Source organism: Lolium rigidum, chromosome 2 (assembly GCF_022539505.1).
Source record: "Lolium rigidum isolate FL_2022 chromosome 2, APGP_CSIRO_Lrig_0.1, whole genome shotgun sequence".
NCBI lineage: Eukaryota > Viridiplantae > Streptophyta > Magnoliopsida > Poales > Poaceae > Lolium > Lolium rigidum.
In genome coordinates, this window is record NC_061509.1 from 11,249,460 (window position 1) to 11,270,722 (window position 21,263).

Genomic DNA, 21,263 nt, shown 5'->3' on the forward strand with positions numbered 1-21,263 from the left:
GCGAAAGCACTAGACTAAATTCCCGTGTGTCCTCAAGAACGTTTGGTCATTATAAGTAAACAAACCGGCTTGTCCTTTGTGCTAAAAAGGATTGGGCCACTCGCTGCAATTATTTCTCTCGCACTTTACTTACTCGTACTTTATTCATCTGTTACATCAAAACCCCTTGAATACTTGTCTGTGAGCATTTACAGTGAATCCTTCATCGAAACTGCTTGTCAACACCTTCTGCTCCTCGTTGGGATCGACATTCTTACTTATCGAAGATACTACGATACACCCCCTATACTTGTGGGTCATCAAGACTATTTTCTGGCGCCGTTGCCGAGGAGTGAAGCGCTATTGGTAAGTGGAATTGGTAAGGAAAACCTTTACTGTTTGTGCTGATTTTATTTCACTCGCTGCTATAAGTCATTATGGAGAGATCTTCTCTTCAATTTCTATTTGGGAAATCTACTACTACTGCAACGGTAGTGGATGAAGCGCCAGTGAGGAAGTAATACCATATAAAATACCTATGAAAATTATTGAACGTGTTATGGATAACCGCTATGAAGGGGATGGAACCGTTCATCCTGGTGATCATTTACTGTTTTTACATGAATTATGCGGGTTATTCAAATGTGCAGGTATTGCTATGGATGAAGTTAGAAAGAAACTATTCTCTATATCGCTGTCTGGTAAAGCGGCGCACTAGTATAAATTGCTGAAGAATAGGGATTCTCTTGATTGGGAGGACATTGTGCCTTTATTTTATTCCAAATTTTATCCTCCAAGTGAAATTCGCAAGGATCGGAACCGCATATATAAGTTCTGGCCTCATGATGGAGATAGTATTGCCCAAGCTTGGGGGAGATTGAAGTCTTTAATGCTCAAATGCCCCATTCATGAGCTTCCTGGTAATGTTATTATTGATAATTTCTATGCAAGACTTTCTTTTCAAGACAAGACTTTGCTGGATACTTCTTGTTCTGGATCATTTACACGCAACAAAGAAGAGTTTAAAAGGGACCTTCTTGATCGGATCCAGGAGAATACTGAAGGATGGGAGAATGACAAAGATAGAGAGTCAGGTATAATCTTTGTTTATAAATGCATTGAAGCTTTTATGGATACTGATAAATTTCGTAATATGAGTGCTACTTATGGTCTTGATTCCCAAGTTGTTGCAAATCTTTACAAAGCTTGTGCCTCTCATTATGAACTGCCTAAGAAGAATTTTGATAAGTATCATGAACCGTATAAAGATAAAATTGATTCATCTGTAAACAAATGTGTAGTGATTGAAACTGTTGATCATGTTATTCCTGAAGCTTATATTGAAAAAACTCCTTTTTCTGCTAAAATGAAAGAGTACTCGTTATATCTAGTGCGGTTAATAAAAGTGAAAAGAAACCTATAGAACCTGAAGAACAAATTAAGGTTGAACCTGCTTGTTGCAATAGTTAAAGATCTTGTGACTGAAAATGTGGAAGATGGTCATATTATTTTCTGTGAAGATGCTTCTAATATTGTTTCGCATCCTAATAAGTCTAGAAAAACTAGTGTTCCTATGCTATCTGTCAGAATTGGGGATCATTGTTATTATGGTTTATGTGATATTGGTGCAAGTATTAGCGTTATTCCTTATGAGCTTTATACGGAGATCATGCATGAAATTGGTTCTTGTGAACTTGAAGATATTGATGTGGTTATTCGGCTTGCTAATAGAGAAACTATCTCTCCAATTGGTATTGTTCGAGACGTGGAAGTTTTATGTGGTAAGATTAAATATCCTGCTGACTTTCTGGTACTTGGTTCTGCTTGCTAGTAAGTATTGTCCTATTATTTTTGGTAGACCATTTCTAAATACTTGTGGAGCTGTTATAGATTGCAAGAAGGAAAAGATTGTTACTAAATTTGCTGGTGAATCTTATGAGTTTAATTTCTCTAAATTTGCCAAAACTCCTTATAAAGTTGATTTGCCTAATAATGATTTTAGAGTTGAACAGTGTGCGTCTATTGCTCTTGCTCCTACTAATCCTTTGCAGCAACATTTGGAGAATAGTGAGAGTGAAGTCTTTAGGGAAGAAAGAAATGAACTTGATGAAATTTTCCTTCGTCAACCTATCTGTTGCCTGCCAAAACCCACCGGCGAGCAGTGGTTAAGCAACACGAAGAGCCGGGAGGCTTCCAAGGCGGCAGTGGGCCCTGGTCCCTCGACGTCGTCCCGCAAATGCTCCGGCACACGTCCTGGCGGTTGCAAGGGCGTGCCACCTGACCTATACCTGGCCACGAAGGTGTAGGATTGCTTCGATTAGTTCCCTGCATGGTAGACACGTAAACGTTAAATACGAGCCCTATCGGCTCTCAGGTTGCCCTGCGGATCGGCTCAAAGAGCCGATCGCCCCATGGTTCATGTTGGATTTTCAATGACATGGGGATCCTGCTTGATCAAAACAAAGCTAAACCAATCTACGACAGTTTAAGGTTTTCACCGTATGATCGGAACATCCTACGCGTAGTTGAGCCTAATAGACACGAAAGATAATGGAAAGCTAACCCTAAAAGAGGCCTAAAAACCAACATTAAGTTAATTCCCGGAACATCCCTCTTAGGACTAACAAGCCATACCTAACGCACTACCGGATCGTTCAACCCGTTTGCAAGGCCTAACCATACGGATATTAAAACAATCCTTGAAGAATCAAGGAGCAACTATAACAGATCGGATCTACTAAACAACGAACAAGCAAGATGCTGCCCTTACACCTAGATAGGTGTAAGGGCAGCTAGATATCGTGGGGCAGCATAGCCAAGCAAACATGTATAAGAAAAAGCATCCATGCAAGCCCCAAAACACCTATGATAAATAGTGCTACTCGCCATCAACAATGCTTCAGCACGAGCAACACAAGGTAGAACGAATAAACGTACGCTGCCTAGATCGCTAGATGCGATCTAGGCAGCATGATGCTTACCCGGGAGAAACCCTCAAAAGAAGGGGTGGCGATGCGCCTGATTTGTGTTTGTTGTGAACGTGATTGTCCTCCTTTTTCGATAACCCTAGATACATATTTATAGTCCAAGGGACTCTCTAATTCGGGCGTGCACCCAACCGTGCATGAGTTAAACTCTATCTTTTAATCTAAACTAAAACACGATCTACTATATTTACAGATACACGGGCAATTAAGCCCAAACTCTTCGTGCAAGGCTGCTTCAAAGATGCTGCACGCGTGTATCTTTCAAGCCCATCTTCACTTACGGCCCATCTCCTGATTTGGCCAAAATCCGGTGATAACACATGCCCCCTGGTTTTTTGGTAATGATAATTTCAAAACCACTCTGTTTTTCCTTCGAGGGGTCATGTCGTGGCAGAGCAGAACCGTCGCAGTATTCTTCATCATGACGCCTTGCCTTCTCAACTTCTCTGCACGATTTGACAGTTTTGGCACCACATCCTCGGAAACTGTTCGAGCATTGAATTTCCAATATATCTCCTTCTATTTAACCGCATCGAACAGTTCACCTCTTCATCCCCTTGCTCCAAACCAGCCGTCAGCCAAAAACCCTCTTCCTCTGTAGCCATGTCTTCCTCCTCCTCCCAATCCTCTTCCTCGAGCGAACTAGAGCCAGAGGTCAATCAGATGGCCATCTACGATGCTCTCGCGCCTGAGTATTGGGACGCGAGAGAATGGGACTTCACCATTGAGTCAGAGGACGACGAGCCCCGCACCATCGGGGAAGAAGACCTCCGGTTCCTCGTCGATGGGGAGTTGGAAGCGGCGTGCGAGGACGACCTCCTCTCATGGGAGGCGGATCTTTCCTCCGACAAAGAAGAAGAAGAAGCGGAGGAGTCTGAGGAAGAAGACTCCTCCGTCGGGTACCCACCGGCCAAGCGCCTCCGAGGCTGGGCCTGGTCAGATGATGACAACGACGAGGAAGATGAAGACGCTACTGGCGGCTTCATCAGCAGCGACGAAGAGCCCGTCTGTAGCAGCGCCGACGACGGCGACGACGAGGGCAGTGACGGCCCTTATATTAGGGAGTAGTATAGGGTTAGTAGCAGTGCATTAGGCACTCAGATGACCCCTTTTTGAGAGCAATTAGCTCTCCATTGTAAAATCCCCTCGGAATTAATGAAAATGCTCTTCAATTGAACTTCCAATCATCCGATTTCACAGGGTGTCAATGCTCCCAAGAGCCGATAGCATCGTATCGGCTTTTTACCATCAGACGCCGATAAAGCCAATCTGATAACCAACTAGGCAAGCTTAAGCAATAATCCTCAGATTTAGGCAACAACTTAAAACTCGACCATGGTGCTTTGTTCCTCTAAAGTCGATGACCGTGCATCGGCTGTTTTTATTCTAAAGTCGATGAATGCGCATCGGCTGTTCCCCTATCATTCCAAGAATCTAAAAAAAAAATTACTGGCCGAATTCATGTATCGGCCTCCATATCTTACTACTCATCACCCCACATGCTTGGGAAGTACTTCTTGAGATGCTGGCCATTAACAGCCACTGGGAACTTCACACCATCCAACTGTTCTAGCATATATGCATTACCCTTCAAAACTTGGTCGACTTTGTACGTGCCATGCCAATTTGGAGACCACTTCCCATACACTTTATCCTTAGTCCCCAACGGCAATACAGCTTCCCATACCAGATCACCAACCTGGAACTCCTTTGGCTTTAATTTCTTATTATATGCACGAGCCACCTTGGCTTTATTCTCCTTGATTTTCTCAAGTGACCACAGTCTAAGTTCCGTTGCATCCTCAATACTGTCGCTCATCAAAGCTGCATATTCTTCAGTAGTTAGATCATTCTGAAATGTAACCCTTCTCGACCCAGCTTTGATTTCCCAGGGTAATACAGCTTCTTGCCCATAGACCAGATGGTACGGCGAGGTTTTTATTGCTCCATGACACGACATGCGATAAGCCCACAAGGCTTCTGACAATACCTCGTGCCAACGTCTAGGATTCTCGTCGATCTTCCTTTTAATCAGCTTGATCAAACTCTTGCTGGACGCTTCAGCCTGTCCATTTGCCTAGGCATAGTATGGGGATGATCTGATCGACTTGATTCCCAAATCCTCACAGAATTTTCTAAACTCCTTAGAAACAAAAACCGAACCTCCATCGGTTGTAATAGTCTGGGGAATTCCAAATCTGTGGATAACATGCTCCTTCACAAAATCGACAACATCTGACGCGTTTACCGCCTTCATAGGGACAGCCTCTACCCATTTGGTAAAATAATCTGTAATGGCCAGAACCCATACATGACCTTTGCTCGAAGGAGGATGAATCTTGCCGATCATATCCATGCCCCATCCTCGGAATGGCCATGGCTTGATGATAGGATTCATTGCTGATGCGAGCACCATCTGAATGCTCCCAAATCTCTGACATGCCTGACACCCTTTATAGTATTGGAAACAATCTTCAAGCATAGTGGGCCAATAAAATCCCGATCGCCTGATCAGCCACTTCATCTTATGAGCCGATTGGTGAGTTCCACAGGCACCCTCATGTACCTCATGCAAGAGCCGATTGGACTCGGCTGGTCCCAAACACTTGAGAAGTAACCCTTCCAAGGTCCTGTAGAACATGTCATCGCCAATCAGGACGTACTTCATGGCCCTGTATCTTATCTGTGTGTATGCCCCCGAGCCGAATCCTTCAAGTGATTGAAGATATCGGCTTTTCAGCCAATTCAAGCTTGTTCCACCATACTAAATAGCACCTCAGTGAACACGGGTGGTGGGAATAATTTTAGCCGATTGCTGGAATCGGCTCCCCTTGCAGTTGGTAATCCAACTATTTGCTGATAAATGTTGGCCATGGCTTATCCCCAGGACCAATTTCGATCTCTTCTAAACCATCAGCTGCTGTAAACCCCAGCTTCCCATTGCCTGCTAAATCAATGATGAACACAGGCAGAAGGTATGTTGAGACTATATGTGGCCGATTGCCAGAATTGGCCTCCTTTTCTATTGCAATGTGTGACGGGGGTTTGCAACTTCTTGGTTTTCTGCTACGACGACGTGGCATGCTTGAAGTGAGATCCTTGTTTCTTATTTTTTGGGGCCGATCACATGGATCGGCCTTGCCACGTTCGTCCATAGACTCGGACCTTGCTACTCTGTGAGGCCAGTGGATAAGACCAGCCTCACCCCATTTTTTGTAGCCTCGATGCGCTCACAGCCGTCTAGATTGATTCCAGAGAGCGGCTCTTGGTCACTTGCTTCCCAGATGTTCATGGAAGCCAAAGAGATATCGATCGAATCATCTGCATGAACAACCTCCACGTCATCTCCATCCCATTGTATGATGCACTGATGCATTGTGGATGGAATGCAACAGTTAGCGTGGATCCAATCCCTTCCTAGCTGAACAGCATAAGTGCTCTTGTTGTCGACGATGAAGACAGATGTAGGGATGGTCTTTCGGCCGACAGTTAAGTCCACGTTCAGAACACCCTTGGCTTCTGACGGTTGGCCGTTGAAATCGCTTAGCGTGACGTTGGTCTTGATCAGATCTTCAGTAGAACGTCCCAAACATCGTAACATGGAGTACGGCATTATGTTGACTGTTGCTGCCGTGTCAACCAGCATCTTGCTGATAGGATGCCCATTGATATTGCTGATAGGATGCCCATTGATATAACCCTTCAGGTATAGGGCCTTCAGATGCCTATAGCTCCTTTCTCGTGGCTTCTCAAAGATAACTGGCCGTGGCCCGCAATCAAACTGTGCCACTGATACCTCCTCGTCTTTTGGAGCACAAAACTCTGACGGGAGAATGAACACCATGTTTGTATCAGCCGATGTCCCTGCATCGGCTTTCGTCTGCTTGGGTCGCCACACTTTCTTTGGTGGGCGAGCTTCTGTCTCCAGTGTTTGCTGAATTTTACCGGCCAGATCGGGCCGTGCTTTCCTCAACGTGTACAGGTACTGCGCCTCGGCTTCTTCTAGGTTTCTAAGCCGTTGCACTCTGCGCTTTTGGGAGTGGCTGAGTCCATCAGGACACCACCTTGGTCGGTGATATCTATCTTCTTCTTCTGACTCCTCGAAGTCTTCATCTTGGGATGACTCAGCTCGTTTGTTTTGAGGTGGGAGAGGTCCTAGACGATCGAACACTGAAACTTCATTCGTTCCCTTCCTCTTCTGTTTACATTACGGCAGTTCTCGATTGTAGGCAACCGGCTCATTCCTAAGTCCCAGCAGTGTTTGAAGAAAGGACAGTTCCAATGCCTATCCACGTCCTCTTGCTCTCTTGACCTCCCTCTGGCGTGACGCTCATACCCTTCGTATCCACGGTATTTCCTGTTGTCTGCATCAGACCGACGATATCTATCATCATCTTCGTCGTAGCGCCGACGTCGGACGTATTGTTGTTCATATTTGTTAAGGAGGTGCGCGGAAAGTGGTCGTTGATACCGCACGCTGATCACCTCTTCCTCAGTTAAATACCGTCTGTCATCATGCTGGGGCCGGTCGCGTGGATCGGCCTCCTTCTTATCTTTGCCGCGAGAGCGACTGCTCTCTAAAAGCTTATCCTCGCCATGGCGATCTGCAAGCCTTGCCATATTGATATCAAACGAGAAACCTGGCTCGCGTCCTATGCAGTGACTGAGATCGACCATGTTGACTTCTGGAAACGGCTGCGTGTCAACTCTCATGGCAAACTGACAGAAGAGTAATCGGCCTTGTTCTATCGCCATCTGAATCTGTCCGCGTAGGACCTTGCAGTCGTTGGTGGCATGGGTGAACGTGTGATGCCATTTGCAGTATGGCCTGCCGTTCATCTCTTGTACCGTGGGGATTTTGTGGCCTTCGGGTAACTTCAGCTGTTTCTCCTTCAGTAGCAAATCAAAAATTTGCTCCGTTTTGCTCAAATCGAAGTCAAACCCTTTCGCAGGCCCTGGTTGTTTCACCCACTTGCAGGACACGGGCTTTGCCCCCCGGGTCCACTCAGCTACAGCGACCTCCTGATCTCCTCCAGAATCTTCATCTTCGTCCGTCTCGATCAGGGCGACGCGCTTGTACTTGTCCTGGTACAACTCTGGATGGCGCTGTTCATACGCTGTCAACTTCTGAACCATGTGCGCCAGTGAATTGTACTCTACTTGGAAGGTCACATCTTTGAGCGGCGCTGACAGGCCTGCTATCGCCAGCTCGCATGCTTCCTTCTCAGATAGATGAACCGAATAACATCGGTTCCTGACGGTCCTGAACCTCTGGACGTACTCAGATACCGTCTCTCCTCTTCTCTGCCGAACCTGGGTCAGATCGGCAAGGCTAGCTTCAGTAGCCTCTGTATGGTATTGTACGTGGAATTGTTCCTCCAACTGCTTCCACGTCCGAACCGAGTCTGGTAGCAACGAGGTGTACCACCCAAAGGCTGGACCCGTGAGAGATTGTGAGAAGAACCTCACACGCAGCTCGTCCGAAGCTGAGACCATGCCCAACTGTGCCAAGTATCGGCTCACGTGCTCGATTGAGCTGGTTCCTTCTGATCCACTGAATTTTGTGAAGTCAGGGATCCGATACTTAGGCGGTAGTGGGATTAGGTCATAGTCGTTGGGATACGGCTTGAAATAGCCGATCATTTTCTTCTTCGGCAGGATGCCGAACCGGTCTCTCATGATTGCGGTGATCTCATCCACCGTAGGAGCTGCAGTAGTTGAGCGTTCATGACTTGTACTGGTGGCATATTTAGTTAGCCACGCCTGTTTCTCAACATCGGCTCCAGAACTGCTTCCTGCTCCAGCGACTCCTCCTGCCGTGGCAGTCCTTCCTGCTGTAACCTGGGTCATCCAGTTATTGCAGTCCGGCACGTATGTGCACACGTATCCATGTGGAATCTCCTTGGGCGGCTCGTACAGGAATTGGTAATCGCCCGGATCACCTCCAACCTTGTAGACAACGTACGCCGGTGAACCTTGTTGCTGTGGAGCTGCCGTCGTGAATGGCAGTGGCGGCCTGGTATAGAGCGGTATCTCTCCTTGATGAGTTCCTAGAGCAGGTCCTGACGGAGAGTACTTATGCTTCATGACTTCTTGCACCACATTGAGCGCGACACGCTCCAGAGTGTTCACCAAGCTCTCAGAATGCCGATGAAGAGAGTGAGCAACGGCATAGTCGACTTCCTGTCGCAGGGCTCTGGTACGTTCGTCCGAAGGAAGAGATAGATCTAGTCCATCTAGCGCGCCTCCGGGTTGGAACCCTTTGAACTTGATCCCGTGTAAACGGGTTTTCTCAAAACCGCCGATGAGATCGGCTTCCATGATGGCCTTGAGATCGTCGTATTTCTTCTTATGCTCAGGAGGCAGGTCTTCGTACTTGACCGGTTCTCCCGCCATCTCAGAGGTAGATGTCGACGTGGTTGCTGCAGAAGATTGTCCCGATGTCCCACCGGGCGTGCCAGAATGTGTTGCCTGCCAAAACCCACCGGCGAGCAGTGGTTAAGCAACACGAAGAGCCGGGAGGCTTCCAAGGCGGCAGTGGGCCCTGGTCCCTCGACGTCGTCCCGCAAATGCTCCGGCACACGTCCTGGCGGTTGCAAGGGCGTGCCACCTGACCTATACCTGGCCAGGAAGGTGTAGGATTGCTTCGATTAGTTCCCTGCATGGTAGACACGTAAACGTTAAATACGAGCCCTATCGGCTCTCAGGTTGCCCTGCGGATCGGCTCAAAGAGCCGATCGCCCCATGGTTCATGTTGGATTTTCAATGACATGGGGATCCTGCTTGATCAAAACAAAGCTAAACCAATCTACGACAGTTTAAGGTTTTCACCGTATGATCGGAACATCCTACGCGTAGTTGAGCCTAATAGACACGAAAGATAATGGAAAGCTAACCCTAAAAGAGGCCTAAAAACTAACATTAAGTTAATTCCCGGAACATCCCTCTTAGGACTAACAAGCCATACCTAACGCACTACCGGATCGTTCAACCCGTTTGCAAGGCCTAACCATACGGATATTAAACCAATCCTTGAAGAATCAAAGATCAACTATAACAGATCGGATCTACTAAACAACGAACAAGCAAGATGCTGCCCTTACACCTAGATAGGTGTAAGGGCAGCTAGATATCATGGGGCAGCATAGCCAAGCAAGCATGTATAAGAAAAAGCATCCATGCAAGCCCCAAAACACCTATGATAAATAGTGCTACTCGCCATCAACAATGCTTCAGCACGAGCAACACAAGGTAGAACGAATAAACGTACGCTGCCTAGATCGCTAGATGCGATCTAGGCAGCATGATGCTTACCCGGGAGAAACCCTCGAAAGAAGGGGTGGCGATGCGCCTGATTTGTGTTTGTTGTGAACGTGATTGTCCTCCTTTTTCGATAACCCTAGATAGATATTTATAGTCCAAGGGACTCTCTAATTCGGGCGTGCACCCAACCGTGCACGAGTTAAACTCTATCTTTTAATCTAAACTAAAACACGATCTACTATATTTACAGATACACGGGCAATTAAGCCCAAACTCTTCGTGCAAGGCCGCTTCAAAGATGCTCCACGCGTGTATCTTTCAAGCCCATCTTCACTTACGGCCCATCTCCTGATTTGGCCAAAATCCGGTGATAACACTATCCTTAAACATGACTTGCCAGTTGAAGATTTAGGTACAACACCACCACCAAAGGAAGATCCTGTTTTCGATTTAAAACCATTGCCTGATAATCTTAAATATGCCCATATTGATGATAAGAAAATATATCCTGTTATTATTAGTTCTAAGCTTTCAGAGATTGAGGAAGAAAGGTTATTGGAAATATTGAAGAAACACCGAGGAGCTATTGGCTACACTCTTGATGATTTGAAGGGGATTTCTCCCTCTACTTGCCAACATGCTATCAATATGGAAGATGATGCAAAGCCTGTTGTTGAACATCAACGTCGTCTAATTCCGAAAATGAAGGAAGTGGTAAGGAATGAGGTATTAAAACTTCTTGAAGCAGGTATTATATATCCTATTGTTGATAGTAGATGGGTTAGTCCTGTGCATTGTGTTCCTAAGAAAGGAGGAATGACTGTTGTGCCTAATGATAATGATGAGCTCATCCCTCAAAGAGTAGTTGTAGGATATAGAATGTGCATTGATTTTCGAAAAGTTAATAAAGTTACTAAGAAAGATCATTACCCTTTACCCTTTATTGATCAAATTCTAGAAAGGTTGTCTAAAAATACTCACTTTTGCTTTCTTGATGGTTATTCTGGGTTTTCACAAATTGCTGTTAAAACTAAAGATCAAGAGAAAACCATTTTCACTTGTCCTTATGGAACTTATGCTTATAGGCGTATGCCTTTTGGTTTATGTAATGCTCCTGCTACTTTTCAAAGATGCATGTACTGCTATTTTTCATGGCTTTTGCGAGAGTATTGTAGAGGTGTTCATGGATGATTTTTCTCGTCTATGGGAATTCTTTTGATAATTGCTTGCGAAACCTCGATAAAGTTTTGCAGAGATGTGAAGAAACTAACCTTGTTCTTAATTGGGAGAAATGTCACTTTATGGTTAATGAAGGAATTGTATTGGGACATAAAATTTGCGAGAGAGGTATTGAAGTTGATAGAGCTAAAGTTGAAGCAATTGAGAAGATGCCCTATCCGAGGGATGTTAAAGGTATTCGTAGTGTTCTTGGTCATGCTGGGGTTTATAGGAGATGTATTAAAGATTTCTCCAAGATTTCAAAGCCTCTTACTAATCTTCTTCAAAAAGATGTACCTTTTGTTTTTGATGATGATTGTAAGGAAGCTTTTGAAACTCTAAAGAAAGCCTTAACAAGCTGCTCTCGTAGTTGAACCTCCTGATTGGAATTTGCCTTTTGAAATTATGTGTGATGCTAGTGATTTTGCTGTAGGCGCTGTTCTTGGACAGCGAGTAGATAAAAAATTAAATGTTATTCATTATGCTAGTAAGACTCTTGATGCTGCTCAAAGAAATTATGGTACAACTGAAAAGGAATTGTTAGCTGTAATCTTTGCTTGTGATAAGTTTAGATCCTATATTGTTGATTCAAAAGTCACGATTCATACTGATCATGCTGCAATTAGATACCTTATGACAAAGAAAGATGCTAAGCCAAGGCTTATTAGATGGGTACTTCTTTTGCAAGAATTTGATTTACATATTATAGATAGGAAAGGTGCTGATAATCTTGTTGCTGATAATTTGTCTAGATTGGAAAATATTGCTTATGATCCTGTTCCTGTTAATGATAGTTTTCCAAATGAACAATTGGCTGTAATAAAGGTGAGCTCGCGAGATAGCCCTTGGTATGCCGATTATGCTAACTTTATTGTTTCGAAGTACTTGCCCACAACCTTTTCAGCTCAGCAAAGGAGGAAATTCTTTTATGACTTGAGGCATTATTTTTGGGATGACCCACACTTATATAAAGAAGGAGTAGATGGTATTATGCGAAGATGCGTTCCTGAATATGAACAACAGGAGATATTGAGTAAATGTCATGGTAGTGTTTATGGAGGACATCACGTCTGGAGATAGAACCGCACAAAAGGTTCTACAATCAGGTTTTTATTGGCCAACACTTTTCAAAGATGCAAGGAAGTTTATCTTATCTTGTGATGAATGTCAAAGAGTTGGTAATATCTCTAGACGCAATGCAATGCCTATGAATTATACTCTTGTTATTGAACCATTCGATTGTTGGGGATTCGACTTCATGGGTCCTTTCCCTTCTTCAGAAGGTAACACTCATATACTTGTCGCTGTTGATTATGTTACTAAATGGGTAGAAGCTATACCCACAAAAAGTGCTGATGGTGAGACCTCTTTAAAAATGCTTTTAGATATTATTTTTCCTAGATTTGGAGTACCTAGATATATTATGACTGATGGAGGTTCTCATTTTATTCATGGAGGTTTTAGAAAAACTCTTGCCAAATATGGTATTAATCATAGAATTGCTTCCGCTTATCACCCTCAAACTAGTGGTCAAGTAGAATTATCAAATAGAGAGATTAAATCTATTTTGGGAAAGACTGTTAATAAATCTAGAAAGAATTGGGCTAGTAAGTTAAAGGAAGCACTATGGGCTTATAGAACTGCTTATAAAAATCCCATGGGTATGTCACCGTATAAAATGGTTTATGGAAAAGCTTGTCATTTACCTTTAGAACTAGAGCACAAAGCTTATTGGGCTGTAAGAGAACTTAATAAAGATTTTAAACTTGCCGGTAAGAAGAGGTTGCTACAATTGAGTTCTTTAGATGAATGGAGAAGTGAGGCTTATGAAAATGCTAAACTCTTTAAGGAAAAAGTTAAGAAATGGCATGATAGAAGAATTATCAAAAGAGAATTTAATGTTGGGGACAAAGTCCTATTGTATCGGTCTCGTCTTAGATTCTTTGCAGGGAAATTACTCTCAAAATGGGAAGGACCATATGTTATTGAGGAGGTATATCGTTCAGGAGCAATAAAAATTAGCTCTTTGGAAGGTAATGCCACACAAGTAGTGAATGGACAAAGACTCAAGCATTATATTTCTGGAGATTCTTATAATGAAGATATTAATATTATCCAAGTGATAACTCCGGAAGCTTTCATCAAAGATCAAATTGACAGTTCTGCAGAGTCCGACTTTGAATAGGTAACGAGTTTTAGTAATGAAAAGTCCGCGTTTAGCTTTCCGAACAATATTTCTGCTGTTTTTGGAAAATATGAAAAATTACGGGATCGAAACGGAGTGGAAGAGACGCGCGAGGGCCCGTCACCATAGGCCGGCGCGGGCCCCACCCCGGCCGCGCCGCCCTATGGGGACAGCCCCTCGGCGTCCCGTTTCCACTCGTTTTCGGCCCGGAACCTTCCTTTTGTTGTAAAAATATTTGCTATATAATCCCCGGACCCCTGGAGGTCCGTATATCGTTTTCTCGTCGTGTTTTGTTTCGAGCTGTTTTACGCGATTTGTTTTGATCTAGAAGCCCTATGGTCTCCAACAACAAAGACAAGGAGCCTTGGAAGGAAGAGATGGATGAAAGGATCAATAAGGAGAAGAAGAAGATAGCATCAGCAAAAGGAGAGTGGGAAACTATGGAGAGTAAGCCAATCTTGGTGGGATCGGTTAACACTGGGCGTTCTTTTTCTCATAACTTGCAGGGAGTTCTTCCGCCTGCTCTGGACCTCGACTCTTTCCCTTGTGTGGAGGAAGCAATACGGGTTGCCGATGAGTTTTGTGATCAATATCGTGCTCTAAGAAGGGAAGTGGAGATACTTCAGGAGGAGAACCAGCGACTTCGCAGAATGCTGGAATATTACTCAATTCCCGAGCACAAGGCCGTCACCGCCACATTCAGATAACAATGAGTCTCTTCAAGTCTTGGTGCAGAATTGCAAAACTGAGAAGCTGAAGCTGAAGGAGATCCTTAAGAAGCGCGAGAAGAATCCATCACCATCACCATCGAAGGAGTAATTCATCATCGGTATTGGCATCCCCTTGGTTTGTTCCAAGCTTGGGGGAGTGCCGCGGTATCACATCATCACTACCTTTATCTTTTACTATCAAGTAGTGTCATATCATGAGTAGGGAAGTTATCATATGGAATAGTTTGCAATGTGGAAGTATCTCTCTTAGTTGGTTATGTATGTATCCGTTGGTGTGAGTTATCGTTATGGAATATTAATGAGAAGTCTTATCATTTACTTTTTGCACACCTTATTTTAGTTTGCAATCTCCATTGTATGATTACTCTTGACATTAGTATTGATATCACTTTGGGAGCATCAAGTAAATCTATTTGGTTTTGGCAAACTTAGCATTGGTCAATAGCAACAACATCTAGATGTTTAAATGGAAGAGAGAAATACATGTAGATATATTACTCTATTATCTTTATGCTAATGACTTTATTATTCTGAAGTTAAAATTGCTTGTGCTTATGAGAAAGATGCATGATTGTTTCTATCGCATGTATATTTGTTTGTTTTCTTCAACCTTTATGCTTGCTATCAAACCTTGCTAGCCAAAGACCTGTATTGAGAGGGAATGCTTCTCATACATCCATAACCTTAGACCAAACCTATGCCATTTGTGTCCACCATACCTACCTACTACATGGTATTTTCTGCCATTCCAAGTAAATACTTCATGTGCTACCTTTAAATAATTCAAACTATACTACTCCTTATTTGTGTCAATGTTTTATAGCTCATGAGGAAGTATGTGGTGTTTTATCTTTCAATCTTGTTGGGCGGACTTTCACCAATGGACTAGTGGCACATCCGCTTATCCAATAATTTTGCAATAAGAGCTGGCAACGGGGTTCCCAGCCCCAATTAATAACCTTCATTAATAATTCTCTTCACATGTTTTGCCCTGATTTATCAGTAAGCAACTTAATTTTGCAATAGACACTCCTCCATGGTATGTGAATGTTGGAAGGCACCCGAGGATTCGGTTAGCCATGGATTGAGAAAGCCAAGGTTGGGGGAGTGTCATCCATAATAAAACTAAAATACATGTGTAAACAAAAGAGAAGGGGATGATCTACCTTGCTTGGTAGAGATGCCGTCCCTCATGGGAGCCGCTCTTGGAAGGTTCGTTTGGCAAGGGGGTTAGAGTGCCCGCTACCATTCGTTGACAACAACAAACACCGCTCAAAATCTTACTTTTATTCTCTTTATATGATTTTAAAACTTGAAAAGCTCTAGCACATGATTTAATCCCTGCTTCCCTCTGCGAAGGGCCTGTCTTTTTTAATTTTATGTTGAGCCAGTAAACCTATTTCCCTCTGTCTTAAGCAAGCAATTGAGTTGTTGTGAACCAACCATTTATGCTATGATTGAGCTAATCATGTCCTTTATACTTTCTTGTCCAGTACAAATTTTATCTGAATGAATATGACTTTGAAAGTTATCAATGATTATGAGGAGATTGTTATGATTGAGAATGAAAGCCCTGCTATATAAATGATAATATGAAATCTTTGTTTAGAAGATAAGTACAATCCGTTAGTAGTTCTCTGACCAAGAACAAAGTTTGCCATAACCATCTATGATTTCCTATGCACCTTTACTTGTGATTTCTCTTTACTTATTTCAAGTTGAGTTATATGAAGAGAATGTTTACTAGAATGTCTTGTGTGAATAAATATGATGCTTCTTGTCCGTATTTTATTTATCGACTCTTCACTCCATAAACATGTGGTCTTGTTTATCGAGCTCAGTTTCGCTTGGGGACAAGCGAGGTCTAAGCTTGGGGAGTTGATACGTCCAAATTGCATCATTATTTTATATCATAATTCTGTCGTTATTCATTGATATATTTCATATTGGGACACAATACTTATGTTATTTCATCTATTTTGCATATTTCATCATTATTGGAGGATCAAGCGCCGAAGCCGTGATTCGCCGGAAAAGCACCGTCAGAACGCAATATTTCGGAAGATCAACTGTGGAAGGAAATTACACGTAAATTCCTATTTTTCCAGAAGACGAAGGGAGCCAAAAGGAGGAGCCGGGAGGAGCCACCATGGGCCCCCCCATAGGCCGGCGCGGGCCCAGGCCTGGCCGCGCCGCCCTATGAGGAGGGAGGCCCACAGCCCCTCTCGCCTCCTTTTCTTCGCGTATGCCTTCGTCCCGAAAACCTAAGCCACAAAGGGTACCTCACGAAGAGTTACAGCCGCCTCTGCGGGGCGGAGAACACTAGAGAGAAAAGAGCTCTCCGGCGGGCAGGAATCCGCCGGGGAAATTCCCTCCCGGAGGGGGAAATCGACGCCATCGCCATCGTCATCGAGCTGGACATCATCTCCATCATCATCATCATCATCTCCACCATCTACACCGCCATCACCACCGCTGCACCTCGTCACCGCTGTAACGATTTGGGTTGGATCTTGATTGTTTGATAGGGGAAACTCTCCCGGTGTTGATTTCTACTTGTTATTAATGCTATTGAGTGAAACCATTGAACCAAGGTTTATGTTCAGATTGTTATTCATCCTCATATCACCTCTGATTGTATTCCATATGATGTCTCGTGAGTAGTTCGTTTAGTTCTTGAGGACATGGGTGAAGTCTAAATGTTAGTAGTGAACTATGGTTGAGTAATATTCAATGTTATGATATTTAAGTTGTGGTGTCATTCTTCTAGTGGTGTCGTGTGAACGTCGACTACACGATACTTCACCATTTATGGGCCTAGGGGGAGTGCATCTTGTATTCGATTGCTAATTGCGGGGTTGCCGGAGTGACAGAAACCTGAGCCCCCGTTGGTATATCGATGCAAGAGGGATCGCAGGATCTAGAGTTTAAGGCTGTGGTTAGATTTATCTTAATTACTTTCTTGTAGTTGCGGATGCTTGCAAAGGGTATAATCACAAGTATGTATTAGTCCTAGGAAGGGCGGTGCATTAGCATAGGTTCACCCACATAACACTTATCAAAACAATGAAGATTAATTAGCTGTATGAAGCGAAAGCACTAGACTAAATTCCCGTGTGTCCTCAAGAATGTTTGGTCATTATAAGTAAACAAACCGGCTTGTCCTTTGTGCTAAAAAGGATTGGGCCACTCGCTGCAATTATTTCTCTCGCACTTTACTTACTCGTACTTTATTCATCTCGTTACATCAAAACCCCTTGAATACTTGTCTGTGAGCATTTACAGTGAATCCTTCATCGAAACTGCTTGTCAACACCTTCTGCTCCTCGTTGGGATCGACATTCTTACTTATCGAAGATACTACGATACACCCCCTATACTTGTGGGTCATCAGTCCACCAGATGCCGGGGCCATCCCCCCAGCGCGGAGGCGAGCCTCCATACCGCCGCCCAGGGGACCACGCGCAGATCCCCGCCGCCCCCATCACCGGCAGCGCCAGGCTTCGCCGGCGGCAGCCTCAGGGGACGGCGAGGAGGGGGTGAGGAAAGCGGCAACTCGGGGGGCTAGGGTTTCCGCCCCCGAGTCGCCCTAGAGGAGACGACTCATGGCGTCTCTTCGGGTGTGCAGGTTGAGTCGTTGAGGTCTTGCCAGCAGGTCAGTAGGTCGAGCAATCAGGAGCACACCGGCATGCCGCATGAGGTCCATGTGTTGGAGATATGCCCAAGAGGCAATAATAAATTATTTATTGTTATATCTTAGTGTTCATGATAAATGTTTACATCCCATGCTATAATTTTATTAACCGAAACATTGATACATGTGTGTTATGTAAACAACAAGGAGTCCCTAGTAAGCCTCTTGTATAACTAGCTTGTTGATTAATAGATGATCATGGTTTCGTGATCATGAACATTGGATGTTGTTAATAACAAGGTTATGTCATTGGGTGAATGATATAATGGACATACACCCAAATAAGCGTAGCATGAGATCAAGTCATTAAGTTCAACTTGCTATAAGCTTTCGATACATAGTTACCTAGTCCTTCGACCATGAGATCATGTAAATCACTTACACCGGAAGGGTACTTTAATTACATCAAACGCCATTGCATAAATGTGTGGTTATAAAGATGGGATTAAGTATTCGGAAAGTATGAGTTGAGGCATATGGATCAAGAGTGGGATTTTTCCATCCCGATGACGGATAGTTTACTCTCGGCCCTCTCGGTGGAATGTGGTCTAATTAGCTTGCAAGCATGTGACTAGGTCACAAGAGATGACATACCTTGGAACAAGTAAAGAGTACTTGTCGGAAATGAGGTTGAACTAGGTATGGAGATACCGATGATCGAACCTCGGACAAGTAAAGTATCGCGTGACAAAGGGAATCGGTATCGTATGTAAATGGTTCAATCGATCACTAAGTTATCGCTGAATGTGTGGGAGCCATTATGGATCTCCAGGTCCCGCTATTGGTTATTGGTCGGAGAGGAGTCTCGACCAAGTCTACATAGTTCACGAACCGTAGGATGACGCGCTTAAGGTTCGATGTTGCATAAGTAGATTTGGAATATGAGATGGAGACGAAGTTTGTTCGGAGTCTCGGATGGGATCCAGGACATCACGAGGAGGTCCGGAATGGTTCGGAGAATAAGATTCATATAAGGAAAGTTGATTTCTAGGTTTCGGAAAATTCGGGATTTTTCTGGTGAAAGACCGAGAAGGTTCTACAAGGTTCCAGGGGTCCCACCAGTGGGCCCATGACCCTAGGAGGCCTAGCATGGGCCGAGGGGATGCATCCTAGCCTAATGGGCCAGGGGCACATGCCCCTCAAGGCCCAAGTCGGCCAGCCCACTAGGGTTCCCCAAAACCCTAGGGGGGATCAACTTGGGGGGAAGAAATCCCCTCCCCCCCTCTTGGCCGCCGGCCCTAGATGGGTTTGGGGCGTTTGGGGGCCACCCAAACCGACCTTCCCCTATATAAAGAGGGGAGGGGGCAGGGGCGCACACCCTTCATACCCTAGCCCTGGCGCCCCCCTCTCTCCTCCACTACACATCTGCTCCGGCTTGGCGAAGCCATGCAGATTTTCTTCTCCACCACCACCACCATGCCGTCGTGCTGTTAGGATTCCGAGGGGATCTACCACACCTCCGCTGCCCGCTGGAACGGGGAGAGGACGGGCTTCATCGACACCGTACGCACGACCGAGTACGGAAGTGCTGCCGGATTGCAGCACTAGACGATCGACTACATCAACAACGAGATCTAATCTCGTAGGCTTTGGAATCTTCGAGGGTTAGTCTCACATACATCTCGTTTCTTTGATCTTGGTAGATTAGATCTTGCTTCTTCCTAGATTGGATATTGGTTTTTGTTCATGTTCACGGTAGAAATTTTTTTTTCCATGCAACGAACCCATCAGTGGTATCAGAGCCGTGTCTATGCATAGATCTGTTGCACGAGTAGAACACAATGGATTTGTGGGCGTTGATGTTTTTGTTGTCTTTAGTTATGTGTACTTTGCATCTTGCGGGATGGTGGGATGAAGCGGCCCGGGCTAACTTTACATGACCGCGTCTCATGAGACTTGCTCCACGCTTGACATGCAACTTGTATTGCATAAGTGGCTTTGCGGGTGTCTGTCTCTCTCACCATAGTTAAGATTCAATTTACTCTTTCAATTGACAACATTAGTATCACCGTTGTGGTTCATGTTTGTAGGTAGATTGGATCTTACTCAAAAACCCTAAACCACATAAAATATGCAAACCAAATTAGAGGCGTCTAACTTGTTTTTGCAGGGTTTGGTGATGTGATATGGCCATGATGTGATGATGATTATATTTGATGTATGAGATGTTCATTATTGTATTATGGCAACCGACAGGAGCCTAATGGTTGTCTTTAAATTTTGTTAAGACTTGTGTGTCTATTCATCATGTAATGGCTTTATTTCAAGTAGTTGTTATAGTAGCTATAAGTGATGGACAACCATGAAGCGGTGCCATGGACCTTGGTGCAATGCTTGTGATGATGGAGATCATGCTCGTGTGCTTTGGAGATGAAGATCAAAAGCACAAGAAGAAAGGCCATATCATATCACATATTATGAATGGCATGTGATGTTAATCCTTTATGCATATTATCTTGCTTAGATCGCGACGGTAGCATTATAAGATGATCCCTCACATTAATATCAAGATAATAAAGTGTTCTCCCCTCGTATGCACCGTTGCTATAGTTCGTCGTTTTGAAGCATCTCGTGATGATCGGATGTGATAGATTCTACGTTCACATACAACGGGTGTAAGCCATGTTGCACACGCGAAAATACTTGGGTTCGCTTGATGAGCCTAGCATGTACAAACATGGCCTCGAAACACAGGAAACCGAAAGGTTGAACACGAGTCATATGGATGATATGATCAACATGTTGATGTTCACCATTGAAGCTACATCATCTCACATGATGATCGGTTTTGGTGTAGTGGATATGGATCGTGTGCCACTAAACAACTATGAGGGATGTTGTATTAAGTGGGAGTTCATTAGTAATTAGATTAAAACATGAACTAATTATCATGAACATAGTTTGAAAGTACTTTGAATTAAATTTGTAGAATTGGCATCCGTTATCTACCATGCGCTAGTCTTGTAATTGAGATAGAAATACTGTTAAGTCTGACAAGTAACTTTACGGATTGGTACCGTATTGTTAAAGAATCAAGATATGATTAAGTTCTATTGCAAACTTTTAGTAAACCTCACGTTGCTGATTCAAAGAGCAATGGTTTCAATTAGTACCTAAAATCATCTTGTCTCCGTGAAACTTGAAGTTCAAATCCGTTTAAAAAGTAAGGAGCTGGAAATTTTGTTTTCAGAAATAAGCAAGGTATG